The following is a 12,532-nucleotide window of genomic DNA, read 5'->3' on the forward strand; positions in this document are numbered from 1 at the left end:
TATCATAGGCTTGAGAGAGAAAGGAAGTTCTCATTATAAGACGCACAATCTTTAATTTTTTCTGCACACTCATATTCAGCGGTGGACTTCCCCTCTCCACTCCTGGGCCACGAAGCCACCTCTTCATCCCGTGCAAAGCCACCCCCCAACTTTGGAGCATGACAGAGCCTCGGGCAACCGTAGGACCAACTGGAGAAACCTTGTGAGGCTTGCCCGCAGTCTTAAACTGTATTTCCAGAAAACCGGAACTGACTGTGTCAGGAGCCTCAGTGAGGCTTTCCACACAGTCCTAGAGGTGTATGGACCCAGCGCCTGGGGCATGTGCCTCATTTGTTCAGCACTAGATCCAGGCTGCTCCTATTGGTATAAATGGATGGAAAAAATGTGTTCTCTTTTTTAATGAAAAGGTTTCACGAGGTGGATGGGAGACCACCTGGAATACTGGGTGCTGTAGGCTTATACCATAGTCTTTCGAGACTGAAGTTTGCCAACCTACCTACTGCCTTCAAGAGTTCTAGCTCTCTTCAGACATTTAGCTGGCTATAGTGAATATACATATAGCGAATATACCGTGTGAGGTAGGAGCGAGGCAAGGAAGCAGGTGATCTGCTTCCTGTGCACTTTTAGCTGCTTGACGCAGTGGCATACCCACGGCTTCCAGTGCCCAGGGCAACACCTGATGTCATGATGCCACGCAGTGTCATGACATCAGCGCGCTTGCACTCCAACTGCCTCCTGACGGAGAAGCAGTTAGAGTGCAAGCGTGTGCTTGGCAGCCGACTGGGTGATTTCGCCTGATGGCTGTCGACAGTGCACATGCGCTCCAACTGCTTCCCGACGGGGAAGCAGTTGGAACTTATGCTCTGGTGTCCTCCTTGATGATGCCCAGGGCATGTGCCATGTTTTGCCACAGGCCCGCCTTGACACGCAATTACATCATCAGCTTCATGGATGGGCCAGCCAGGCATACTACAGTTGCTGCTTCAGGCCAGTCACTGTGTGTTCAGCAACTCTTTGTGTCTATAGCCCCTAATCCAACTGGACATATACATCCATAAGTCTGCTTCTGTATGTGTATGTCTCATAGTTGACTTTGGGCACATGTATAACAAGAAACACACAACATTATTGCACCACACACAATAAGCAGAATGAAAGTCAACTACACAAGATGCTGTGAAAACAGCTTTGTGCATTGACTTTCTTTTAAACTTAACTGTTATGGGAGGGGGGATGGATCCAAATCAAGACTTATTGTATCCAGTCAGAGGGTTATCCTCCTTTGCCCCTGTGCTCGAGAAGAGTTTTATCCCGCCTTTCAAAAAAGAAAAAATGCACAAGGCAGCTGACAATACAGCACAATAAGTGTACATTATACCAGTAGCATTTTTGCTGAGAGTAAGGCAGGAGAGGAAAGGCTTAACTCCCTTAAACCTCTGTCCCCCGTCCCCCGCACCACAGTACCAACATGGATTATGTCCCCACCACAGGTGTAGTATAGTCTTATGCAGTATATACTGTATATAGAAGTATAATGTCACTTCTAGGGTCATGTGTAGTTTGAAAGACATTTTTACTTGTCAAAGCAGTGCTAACTCCAAGCAATCCAATATCTTGGAGAAACGACTTAACATGAGAGAGTGCTTTAAAAATAAGCAGTCTTCTCCACCTCCATCCCTCTGTTCATCTAGGACTGACAGAATCAATTGTATAAGATTGCAATTGCTGTGTAATTGTAAGTAAATATATACATTTTACATGACAATGGCAATATGCAGGTACCATAACATAAAATATGCTTGCTTTGAAACTGTTATCGCAGTAATAAAGCTGCAAAATAGCAACTCATAAAATAAAAATAGCTTTTAAAGCTCTTATAATCAACGGCTGAAATTCTGTTTGGTTCAGTTTTAAACGAAAGAAGATTATCATGGAAAACTAACAGCCCAAGGACTGGAGCCTTCGGTTAATAACTCTTACAGTTTTAATAATTTGTACAGTATAGTTAGCGAAAAGTCTTTGCTTTAAATCTTTGATGGGGCATATGTTTAGGGGGTGGCATTACTCAAGTGTCTCACACACTCTCAGCTTCCCCATCCCCCACCTGTAATATGGACATAACATATCTTACTGGGTTGTTATAAGAATCGCTTTGATAATGCGAAGTGCTGTCAGCATTTCGGAAGAACAAACAAAATAGGCAAATAGCTTATTTGGCAATAAGCTCTGAGTCATTGGTCTGAGCTCCCTTTTAAAACTTTGATTCCTCACCCATGTTATTATTATTAGCAGTATTTATATACTGCTTTTCAATGGAAAGTTCACAAAGCAGTTTACAGAGAAAATCAAACAAACAGCTAATGGCTCCCTATCCCAAAAGGGCTCACAATCTAAAAAGATGCAAAAGAACACCAGCAGACAGCCAGTAGAAAAGACACTGCCGGAGTGAGGAGGGCCAGTTACTCTCCCCCCACTAAATAAAAGAAGAGCACCCACTTAAAAAGTGCATCTTACCCAGTTAGCAGGGTTCATATTCCTTTCCAACCCATCAATTTGCATCCATGGGAGAGGATCCAAGTACAAAAAAGAGATAAAAGGCAATTACTTTGCAGCATTTAATATTTTGTCCACTATCATTACCTGAGTATTATTACTGCAACTGTTATAAAGTTCCCAGTGGGTTTCTTGTATGTTCAACAGAAGCCGGGTATTAAGTTGGTGACGTTTTTGCTGTCATTTTTTCCCCCAGGAAAAATGTTAGTAGCTCATTTACTGTTAAAGGCAGAGCTGCAGGACTGAATAAAAGGTGGCAACCTTATTCATTAAATGTGTATATGTCTTCAAGGGGTTCAGGATAGTGTACAGCATTTCCACATTTTATTCTCACAACAGCCCTGTAAGGTGGGCACTGGGCAGCACTCCTTCAGAGGCGGCAGGGCCATCCCTACAACATCAGCGGCACCACACCAACTCTTATCTTGTCCATTTTGCTCTCATCTCTGTAACTGTGCTTGCCTACATACTCAGCTTCTGAAGCTCTCTTAAGTTTTAAACAAAGCTACGGAAGCCCTTAAGGGTCATTAAGAGTCATTAAAAGTCCAAGTTCCTGTGCTTTGCTGATCACCCTGCATTTAACGAGTTAACCCTTCTCCTATCCATCCCCTCCTGCACTGTGCTGTGGCACTCTGTGCAGAGTAATTAAACCTGAAATCAATCACAGGCAATTGTCATTTTTACATCTGCTTTTTCGCCATTCTGTTTTACTGCAAAGACACCCCATTCGTTCTTCAGGTACAGCTGAGATACTCAGTTACATGCCCAATAGTTGAATATGACATGCGATTAAAAGGGGCAGGCAAACAGACAGTTTTTTGTAATTTATTCATTGGTTTCCTTTCCTTATAAGTTGCTGGATGTCCATTTTCTTCCACCTTTCCTTTTATGAAACCCCTTTGTGCCCCAGGGTAATATATTCCCATTGTCCAATAACTGTAATGAAGGCAGCATTAAAATTATAGGGAAGTTGATATAGAAAATAACAGTGCCAAGGTTCAATTCATTTGAACCATACAAAAATAGTCAGTGAACTAGTCAATGAATAGTCAGTGAACTAGTTTTATTGCTCCAAAGCAAAACCAGGATTGGTTTTTCACAACACAGAAACATGGCATTGCACGGAATCCTGGTAAATAACATTCTTAATATTCTTTGAATATAAAAGAGGAGCAGGCAGTAGTACCCCTTGTCATGTAGCCAGTGTGTCTGCTAATACAACCCCAAATTATGTTTGATGTTTTCCTATCAGCACTGCATTGGTAACTCATATTTGAATTGGTGATGCTCAAACTCCAGTGTAGCTAGTCTAGCAAGTGCCACCATTTTGTTTTTATACATTTTTTTACTCCATTGTTTAATATTTGTCATTGTTAATTTTAATGCTTACAACCCACTACCCAAATTTATTCAATTTTGTTTGGAATTGTTTATGAAAAAGTTGTCTGATTTACTAGTTTTACTCATTTGTTCATTCATCTCCCTCAAATTCATCAAATTTCTTATTTAAGTTTTATTTTCCTGTTGGTATTATTTCACTTCTCTAAATTGTCTGAATCAGGGGTGTAACAAACTTTTGGACAGGAGGGCCACATCATCTGTCTGACACTGTGTCGGAGGCAGGGGGGAATTAATTTACAGGTGCAGCCTATTTATTCATGGATTTTTTATCTGTGGATTTGTCTCAACGTGACTGGGTGGGGGTACTGAAAGTCACACACACCTTTGCCTCCTTTGCTGGCATCTCTATCCGTTTCCAGGCAGCCCAAAACACTACAAAAAGGCTTGCCCAGGCAGGGAAATAGCCCTGGAGCCCTGGAAGAGGTTCCCCTTGTAAGGAATGGTAACATTCTTGGAGCCCCTGAGCCAGCAAAGAGGCTGAAGAGGGGAAGGGGGGGGCTGAAAATCTCTGTAGCCAGAACATGTGCAGCAAGGTGGACCTCACTCGCTCTCTCACTCTTGCTTGCTTGCTTGCTTGCTTTCTCTCTCTCTCTCTCTCTCTCTCTCACACACACACACACACACACACACACAGGGGCAGGTGTGGTAGTAACAGAGGGGATTGCTTTAAAAAACCCAGGGAGTGTTTGCTGAATTCCCCCCCATGGTGCAGGCAATCACCGACACAAGCAAACCCCCCCCCCCCAGATGGTGTAGGCTATCACCGACACAAGCAAGCCTTCCCAGTTAGCAAAGCATGCAATTTAGCTTAGGAACCTCTCCACACTTTCCTGGGAGTAAGCCCCATTGACTGGAATGGGGCTTACTTCTGAGTAGAAATGCATAGGGCTGGACTCTTAAAAGCTCATCGGGACAGCTGGAGAGGGGGAGGAGAGGAGATTGCTTTAAAAAAAACCCAGGGAGCGTTTGCCAAATTCTCTCCCCCCCAGATGCTGCAGGCTCTCCTGCTCCAGCCGCAAGCCTTCCCAGCAAACAAAGTATGCTATTTAGCCTACAGTCCTCTCCACACTTTCCTGGGAGTAAAAGGCCTTGCACAAAGCAAGGCGGGCCATTCCTTCACAGCCACTGCTGCATCACAGATGTGAAACAGCAAGCAGTGAACAATCGCCCTCATGCTGAGAGCAGTTCCATCGGGTTCTTGAGGTGGGGGTGAGAAGAGAAGTGGGGAAATGGCCACAATAGCTCTTGTTGTCACCATACTCAAAGAGAGAGCATCAGCTGCTCCAGTTGTTTTGGTTTGAGCTTTTGCTTGTTTCTGCACCTGGCTGACGTTAAAAGAAGAAGCATAGTGTCGGAGGTCAACATGTATTGGCAGTTGTTGCAGCAGCAGCCTCTGCTTCTTAGCACTCAGTCTGTGCACTCAGTCTTCTATTGCTGCCAACTGGTTGCTTCTCTTACATCCATTGCTGCTCAGGCTTGGCCCTGATTTAAAGGTCAGCTAGTGCCATGCCTGGTGATACTCCAATTGGTCCTGGTTTCAACTCTGCAAATTATGGTAAGTCTCCCCTACTTTTCACATTCCCCTTTTTCCTCCCTAGATCATCCAGATCTCTGCCACAGTTCCATGCCTGCCAGGCCCATCCTGACCATATTTCCACACAGAAGAAACAGATCTAGGCTTCTCTGCTCCAAAGTAGAAAGAATGGCAGCCACTGTTATACACAGGCAGAAACAAGAGAAACCAAATATTATGCAGGATCAAAAGAGACCACTGACTCCAAACTAAGTTTAAGGCTTTTATTAGGAGGAATGGAACCTGAACCAAACAAACGGAAAGACCTTATTTCAAATTCCCCCAATTGAGAGAGGACCTGAGGCAGTTAGGCAGCAGGAGGCAGGCTAAGGGCTGGAGACTTGATGGAAGTTCCCCTCTGATTCTCAGCTCCAGCAAGAGGCTCTCTCCCATGGCTCCTTCCGGCAGCTCTCTCAGCTCTCCTGCTGAGCTCATGGTTCAGCCCCTCTCTGCATCTCTTCCCTGGTGGTCTCTCTAGCTTGCTCTTCCAGCACCTTCTCTACTGAGCTCCCCTGATGGTCTCCCCAGCTTGCTCTTCTAGCTCCTTCTCTGCAGAGCTTCCCTGGTGGTCTCTGAGCTCTCGTTGCTGGTGCAGCCCCTTTTATAGCCTCAGTTCCTCTGCACATAGCAGCCTCTACATTTCCTCCACTGGTACTGCAGCCTTCTCTCCTGCAGCAGTTTTCCATTTGGTCCTCCAACTCTCAAGGGCTTGTTACAAGGTACTCAGTTCCCTTTCCTCAACAGTGACCCCATTGGCTCAAACAAAACTTTATAAGGATTGGCTCAGACAAACTCAGACTGACTGGCTATTGGCTCATGAAAGGCACAGGTTACGATCCCCTCAGGTCAATTTACAGCAGTCAACTGAGCCCAAGTTCTGCACATATCACAAAGAAGAACTTAATCAGGTGTAGGGAGAGAAGCAAGCCTTTAATTAATGACAAACTTCTATTAGTGGAGGCCAACTTTTACACACTTGCTAACCATATACCTATACTGGGTGACTCAGTATAGCTTACATGCTATTGCTGCTCCAACATCTTTCCTTCCATTCTCCAGCTCCAATTTAGGAGGATAGATATTTTCCCTCATCCTACAGGTGCTGTGAGGCATATGATTTATTTATCTGCTCTTTTCTAACCCAGAACCTTCTGATTTTGAGGGACTTATTTTCCTTGCAACATTCAGATGGAGATTTTCACACCAACCTGAGGGTTTTATACAATTTATTGCTGGACCTATTGTGCACTTGACAGAAATTGTTAGAACAAGATATGAGTGTGAGAAGTGGAGCCCATAAGGGGGTCTCAAACTCTTGGAAAATGCTTACAGAAATGAAATCCTAAGTCTATCCAATTTTCCTTACCTGTATCTGTAATAAATAAATAAAACATTAAAAAAAATGCTTACAGAAATGAAAGAGAAACTTTCTCTAGAATTTGGCTCTGAAGTACCCAGACCACGTTGCCTTTTAGCTGACTCAGAAATGGTGTGGGTCAGCTGATGCCACAGGGCATAACAGAATAATTTGCTCTGGGACTGCATGGTAAATACGTTATTCTGGTGTTGGGCCTGCAGCCTGGATCGGCTTGAGCAACTTCCATGGGAAACAGCATCAGAGAAATTGATTTGCTTCTGAATACCCAGAAAATACTACATAAGACAATTTGAATTGCCAGATTCAAACCAGTATTATTATTACACCTACCCAGGGATCTGCGTTATTTGATTGAAATTCCATTTCCATAAATCTGGGACCTGTAACTCTTCCTGAATATGTTGAAATGAATAATGTGTTTCTGACTAACATGTCTGTTTGCTCAATATTTTTTTCCTGTCCACTCAAGCAGTTCTGATAATCTTCTGGCCTCATCTCCTGCAACATGAGCCAAGCAATTATTTTAGACACCACAGCAAGTCCCCAGACTGGAAAAGCATATTTTTCCAGTCCCAGTGATCACAGGAATGGCTGTTGAGTTTGGTAGCAGTTGGCTTCTTTGTCCAGTTTACGTGTGCCTCTGCTACTCCACATCATAACTGAATGCTGGTTTGGGTGAGCAGATGGGGAAATTCAGTAGGGAATGCTGCTGTGTTTCATGGTGTTATGCTGGTAAGGCTCTAAAAGGAGGAGCTTGAACCATATTACTCTTGCGCTTAGTTTCTCCATGGCAGTGTGTGCCCAGATTGGGACTGTCTCCATGTACACAGAACGTCAGTTCAGACAATATGTCTGAGCTTTCCTCTTCATCATGTGATTTGGGACATGCATGAATGTGTCCCAGTTCCTCTTTCAGCATGCCCTCATAGACTGGTATTTAGATCAGAGGTTCTTAACCTTTTTTACCATTACAGACCCCCAATTGATTGCTCAGTATGTCCCCCATGATCCCTTCACCAGACTGTCAAAATCATCATCATCTGTTCTATTAGGTACAACTGCAAAAGATGTCAATAGCTTGGTTTACGTATGGATAGTTAGGAACAGATCACCTTAATCCATATTCATAATAATGGTAGTTAATCTTAACAACAATTTTTTAAAAAATTGTTCAGATATGAGTCCCATATACCCCATCATTTGGTTTTCATACTCCCAAGTTTGTCCCATTGACATGGCTTTATAGTCCCCTAGAAGCAATTGCAAGATTATTGTTTGTGTGTAAGGGCTGCTTCATGCATTTATATCACTTGGCTGTTATTAGCTATCATCACTTAATGATCCTCAGCTGAATGTGTGAACGTGTCCCTTGGAAAGTATTTTGTTTGAAGTGACATTAGTGATCTGACTGTGGTGTGAGGTCTGTAGTGGCTCATTCATCTATGCATATACAAGAACCAGTGTGGTGTAGTGGTTAGAGTAGTGGTGATTTGATGCTGCGCTCAGCAGGTGGTGAATATGTGAGCAGAAGAAAGCACAGAGATGTAAACGGCACCCACCCTGCTATTCTGCTAGGATAATGTCCATCCACACAGTGAACAGTCAGAAGCTTATTTATTCCTGCAATGAAATTGTCACTGGAGAGTCATTTTAGCCATGGCAAACCATTTCATTTTCTTTTGACTACTGAATAATAAAACAATTCTTTCTTGACCTGCAAAACAAAGCTATATCAAAGGAAAAGAGTGCGGCATTATTACGACCAGGCTTGATTCATGCCCTTATTTTCTACTCTAAGTGACTGTGATAGATCAGCTTCACAGGGTCCCGCCATGAGTCTGATGGAAAATGGGAAGATGTGCGGCACTGTGCTAAGGTACAAGATTAAAGCAAGAAACTAGATGTGGAGGTGATGGGTGTTAAGTGGCCTATTCTAGCCAAGTTTCAGTCATGCCAGAATTTCAGAGATGTAAACATTAGAGCAATTGTAGAGGTGTGTGTCTTTAGAACTGCAAAACCTATAAAGACAATTCTTTCTTGAAGCCAGCTAGTGTATCAGCATTTGAAGCATACAGTGACAAGCATACAGTTGACAAGTCTGCTGGAAGCTATGGTCTCTCCATGGGACATTCTAGAGCAGGGTATCAAACATAAAGCCTATGGGCTGGATGTAGCCCACGGTAGCTCTCTATCTGGCCTTTGGGCTCTCCCAGTACCACCATCAGCTACTCCAAATTGCTGAGCTGTGTTGAGGTATCACTGCTGAAAGAGCAGCCCACATGGTAATTGAGTTCTCTTAGTATGGTTAAGATTTGCATATTTTCTCTCCTGTAATTTGTAGTTAATGAGTTCCTAAGTGAAAAAGTGCTTATTTCTGGCCACCATCTGCTTAATGACTTCCTGCTTAATGACATCACTTCCTGCCCTCAGCAGGCATCATGAATGCTATTTGACCTGCTGTATGAAATGAGTTTGATGCCCTTGTTCTAGATGTTTAGGTGAACTGTTCTGAGCTTTGCAGACCCATTATGTCAAGTGACCTTTAAGCTGTAATATTGATTGGGGACAATGGTCATTAATGAGCAGTTTCATTGTAAAGTAAATGGTTTGTTCTATGCCTAAGGAATGCACTCTGAATCACAGGTATTGTGTTAGAGGCTCTAAGTAAGCCTCTTTTGTCGTGTCTGTACAGTGGTGGAAAGGTTTGCTACCCCAATCCACTCTATCCTTTATTTTTAGCAGTGTTCAAAGTGTGAACTGGGTTTTTGTATGAGTGTTCTTGCCCCCTGCCAGCAGTTGTCAGCAATGCAGAGCAGAGATGGGAAAAGTCACTAATAGCCCCAGTTCATGAACTGAATATCAATAAGTGTTAGAGTTGGGAAGGTGGAAACAGCCCCACACGGATACCAATTACTGTGGTCCCTGATGTGTTGACCGACTCTGAATTAAAACTGGTGTGAATCCATACAAAAAAGAGAGAGGCTGTAGAATGTAAATCTGCACTAAAGCAAAAAGGAAGCAGATATTTGTATCAGAGTTGGAGTGCTAACAATCAAGTCGGTTGTGCTTTTCATCACACAACTTGGCTAGATAAGGGGTGGAGGTTTTAAGGCTAAGTAGCAAGGGGAGGTGCAAGACAGAGTACAACCAAAGTGGGAGAGGGAATCTTGCCCAGACTCATCAGGGGGGTCACGAGCCAATTTCAGGGTGGTCCCCATTCATTCCAATATTTTATTTTTAATATATTAGACTTGTTTCTACCGTGATATGTGACTGGATTTGGGGAAGTGTTACACATCTGTACTTTTAACAGGCTAGTATGTATATGCTTTGAACAATGATAGTCAGTGGAACTTACTCCTGGGTAAGTGTGGGTGGGATTACAGCCTAGGATTGTTAAAAATAAATAAATAAATAAATAAATAAATAAATAAATTCCTGCAGGATGATGTCACTTCCGGTCATGATATCACTTCCAGTGGGTCCAGACATATTCTCATTCTAAAAAGTGGGTCCTAGTGCTAAATGTGTGAGAACCACTGTTTTACATTACACCCACATTTACACAGTGGTTTACATTAGGTTTACATTACATTACATTAGGTTTATATTTACACAGTGGTTTACATTAGGGACCACAGTAATTGGCATCCGTGTGGTGCTGTTTCCAGCTCCTCAGCTCTAATAGTTATTAAAAGAAGTTTTCAAAAAATGGTTCCCTGTTCCAAAGGGGTTCACAGTCTACCCCCTTCCCCAACACACACACACACACACACACACACACACACACACACACACACACACACACAGAGTGAGAGCCAAGATGCTAGGATGAATTAGGATTACTGCTCTCTACTTGCTCTTTCCTTGAATAAAAATAAAAGCCAGCACTTCAAGGTGCGTCTTTGACCAGGTGACAGGGTCACTGGTCACAGTAGGATTATGTTCATGTAAATCCACCTCTCAAATTATGAAAGATACACATTTCTAGAGCTGTTCAAATCTATGAGGAGGGAAAAGAAACAATACGCTGTTAGGAGACGCCTGAAAATGCACATAAAATGGGGTTCATGTAACTTTTTCACTGTGGCTACACTTCACTAATTGATGCCTGGTTAGTATAATGGCAAAAATAAAAGGAGCATATGAGCAAACAGATGTCCCGTTTCGGCCATCAGCCCGTCTAGCAAGGAATAAATGGAAATGCGCTACTATTTTGTGCTTCTTTATTGAGAGGCACTATTTTTAAGATCCCGGTTTGCAAACATTCTCTAAGCTAAGATGGCAAAGTGCAAATTAGTCAGTAAGGATAATGTCTACAGAAAAACAAATTGCTTTTGAGTTCAATTATTGGATTAATATCCTGAACCATATACTGCATCCAAAGGTCTGTTGGAGATATTCTTGGACTTATTTACTAATGAGTAAACAGAGCTTTTGCTTATAGGCATTTGTAACTGGCATTTGTAACGGTGGGCCTTCTACTTAGCACTATCAATGGGTTACATTTCAGGGTATGTTTGCTGTGTGGTGGGAAACTTTGTAATCCAACACATCTATAAAGCAGCCTGTTCTCCTTTCCCACTTTGTTTAGAAAGCAAAGGTTTTGTTCCTGTTCTCCTCTTGATTTTACAGTTTGCTTTTGTGAAAAAAATCAATCCCAGTGTTCTTTTCTGGGCACCCATCGGGATAAGATGAAGCTGACACATATTAGCTAATTTATATCACATGTTTATGTTGGTTTGTTCTCTCTCTCTCTCTCTCTCTCTCTCTCTCTCTCTCTCATATTTCAAAAATTTCAAAGAAATTAAAAGAAACATCAAGGAAAATAAAAGAAGTGTGATTATTATGAGGTTGAACTTTAAGGATGATGTTCACAAAACCATGCCTGCATAAACACAGAGACAGCATAGTTGGCTGACTACATTGCAGTCCATGTGCATCCCAGTCACAAATCCATTATAAACATTCCTTTCGGTGTGGAAATGAAACAGATTTGCGCACCTAGGGTCTAATCCTATCTACCTTTCCAGTGCCAATGCAGCCCTGAAGAAAGGGGACAAACACTCCCTTACCTTGAGGAGGCCTCTGCAAGTGTCCACCACAGGAAGTAAATCACACTCCATTGGTATAACTGCATCAGCACTGGAACATTGGATAGGACTGGGCACTTAAGCCATTTCTGCCCTACGTTGCACATGCACAACAGGGATCAAATGTGTACAGCTATGGGCAGGGCAAAAATGGGTTAATCTCTGTAGCAGTCCATGAATGATGAAGGCTATTTCAGCTTGAGTCCATCAATAGGCATCCATGTGACCAACTGTGATGAGTGCCAGATCAGTGCATACCACACTTCAGAGTGTTTCCAGAAAGGCTTCCTGGGATCAAGAAAACTTTCTTAATAAATGCTAAGTATTAATTGGATTATGCTGCTGTAAGGCATGTTTGCGGGGCTTACCGCTGGGCTCCCACTGGAGGTAGCTCACTCAGCGGGTGCCCGGGTTCCGCAGCTTGGCAGTCTCCGTGACTGCTGGGCTGCGGAACGGGGAATGGGGGCATTCCCAGGGGCGGGGAAGAGGCGGGTCTGCGGAGCCGAGCTCCATAGGATCCCAGGCGCTCGTTGA

General features: G+C 43.1%; 1 long non-coding RNA gene across 1 annotated transcript in view; it reads right to left on the minus strand.

Moving 5' to 3' along the window:
- The window catches only part of LOC136649346 (uncharacterized), a 31,247-nt gene extending 19,163 nt beyond the window's left edge, over positions 1–12,084 (minus strand). The window contains exons 1-2 of the long non-coding RNA XR_010794387.1: positions 11,981–12,084; positions 8,465–8,525 (exon numbers count right to left, since the gene is read on the minus strand). This is a non-coding gene — a long non-coding RNA (uncharacterized lncRNA). The remainder of the gene's footprint in view (positions 1–8,464; positions 8,526–11,980) is intronic.
- Positions 12,085–12,532: the final 448 nt, after the last annotated feature.

The sequence above is a fragment of the Tiliqua scincoides genome, chromosome 4 (assembly GCF_035046505.1).
Source record: "Tiliqua scincoides isolate rTilSci1 chromosome 4, rTilSci1.hap2, whole genome shotgun sequence".
NCBI classification, from domain to species: domain Eukaryota; kingdom Metazoa; phylum Chordata; class Lepidosauria; order Squamata; family Scincidae; genus Tiliqua; species Tiliqua scincoides.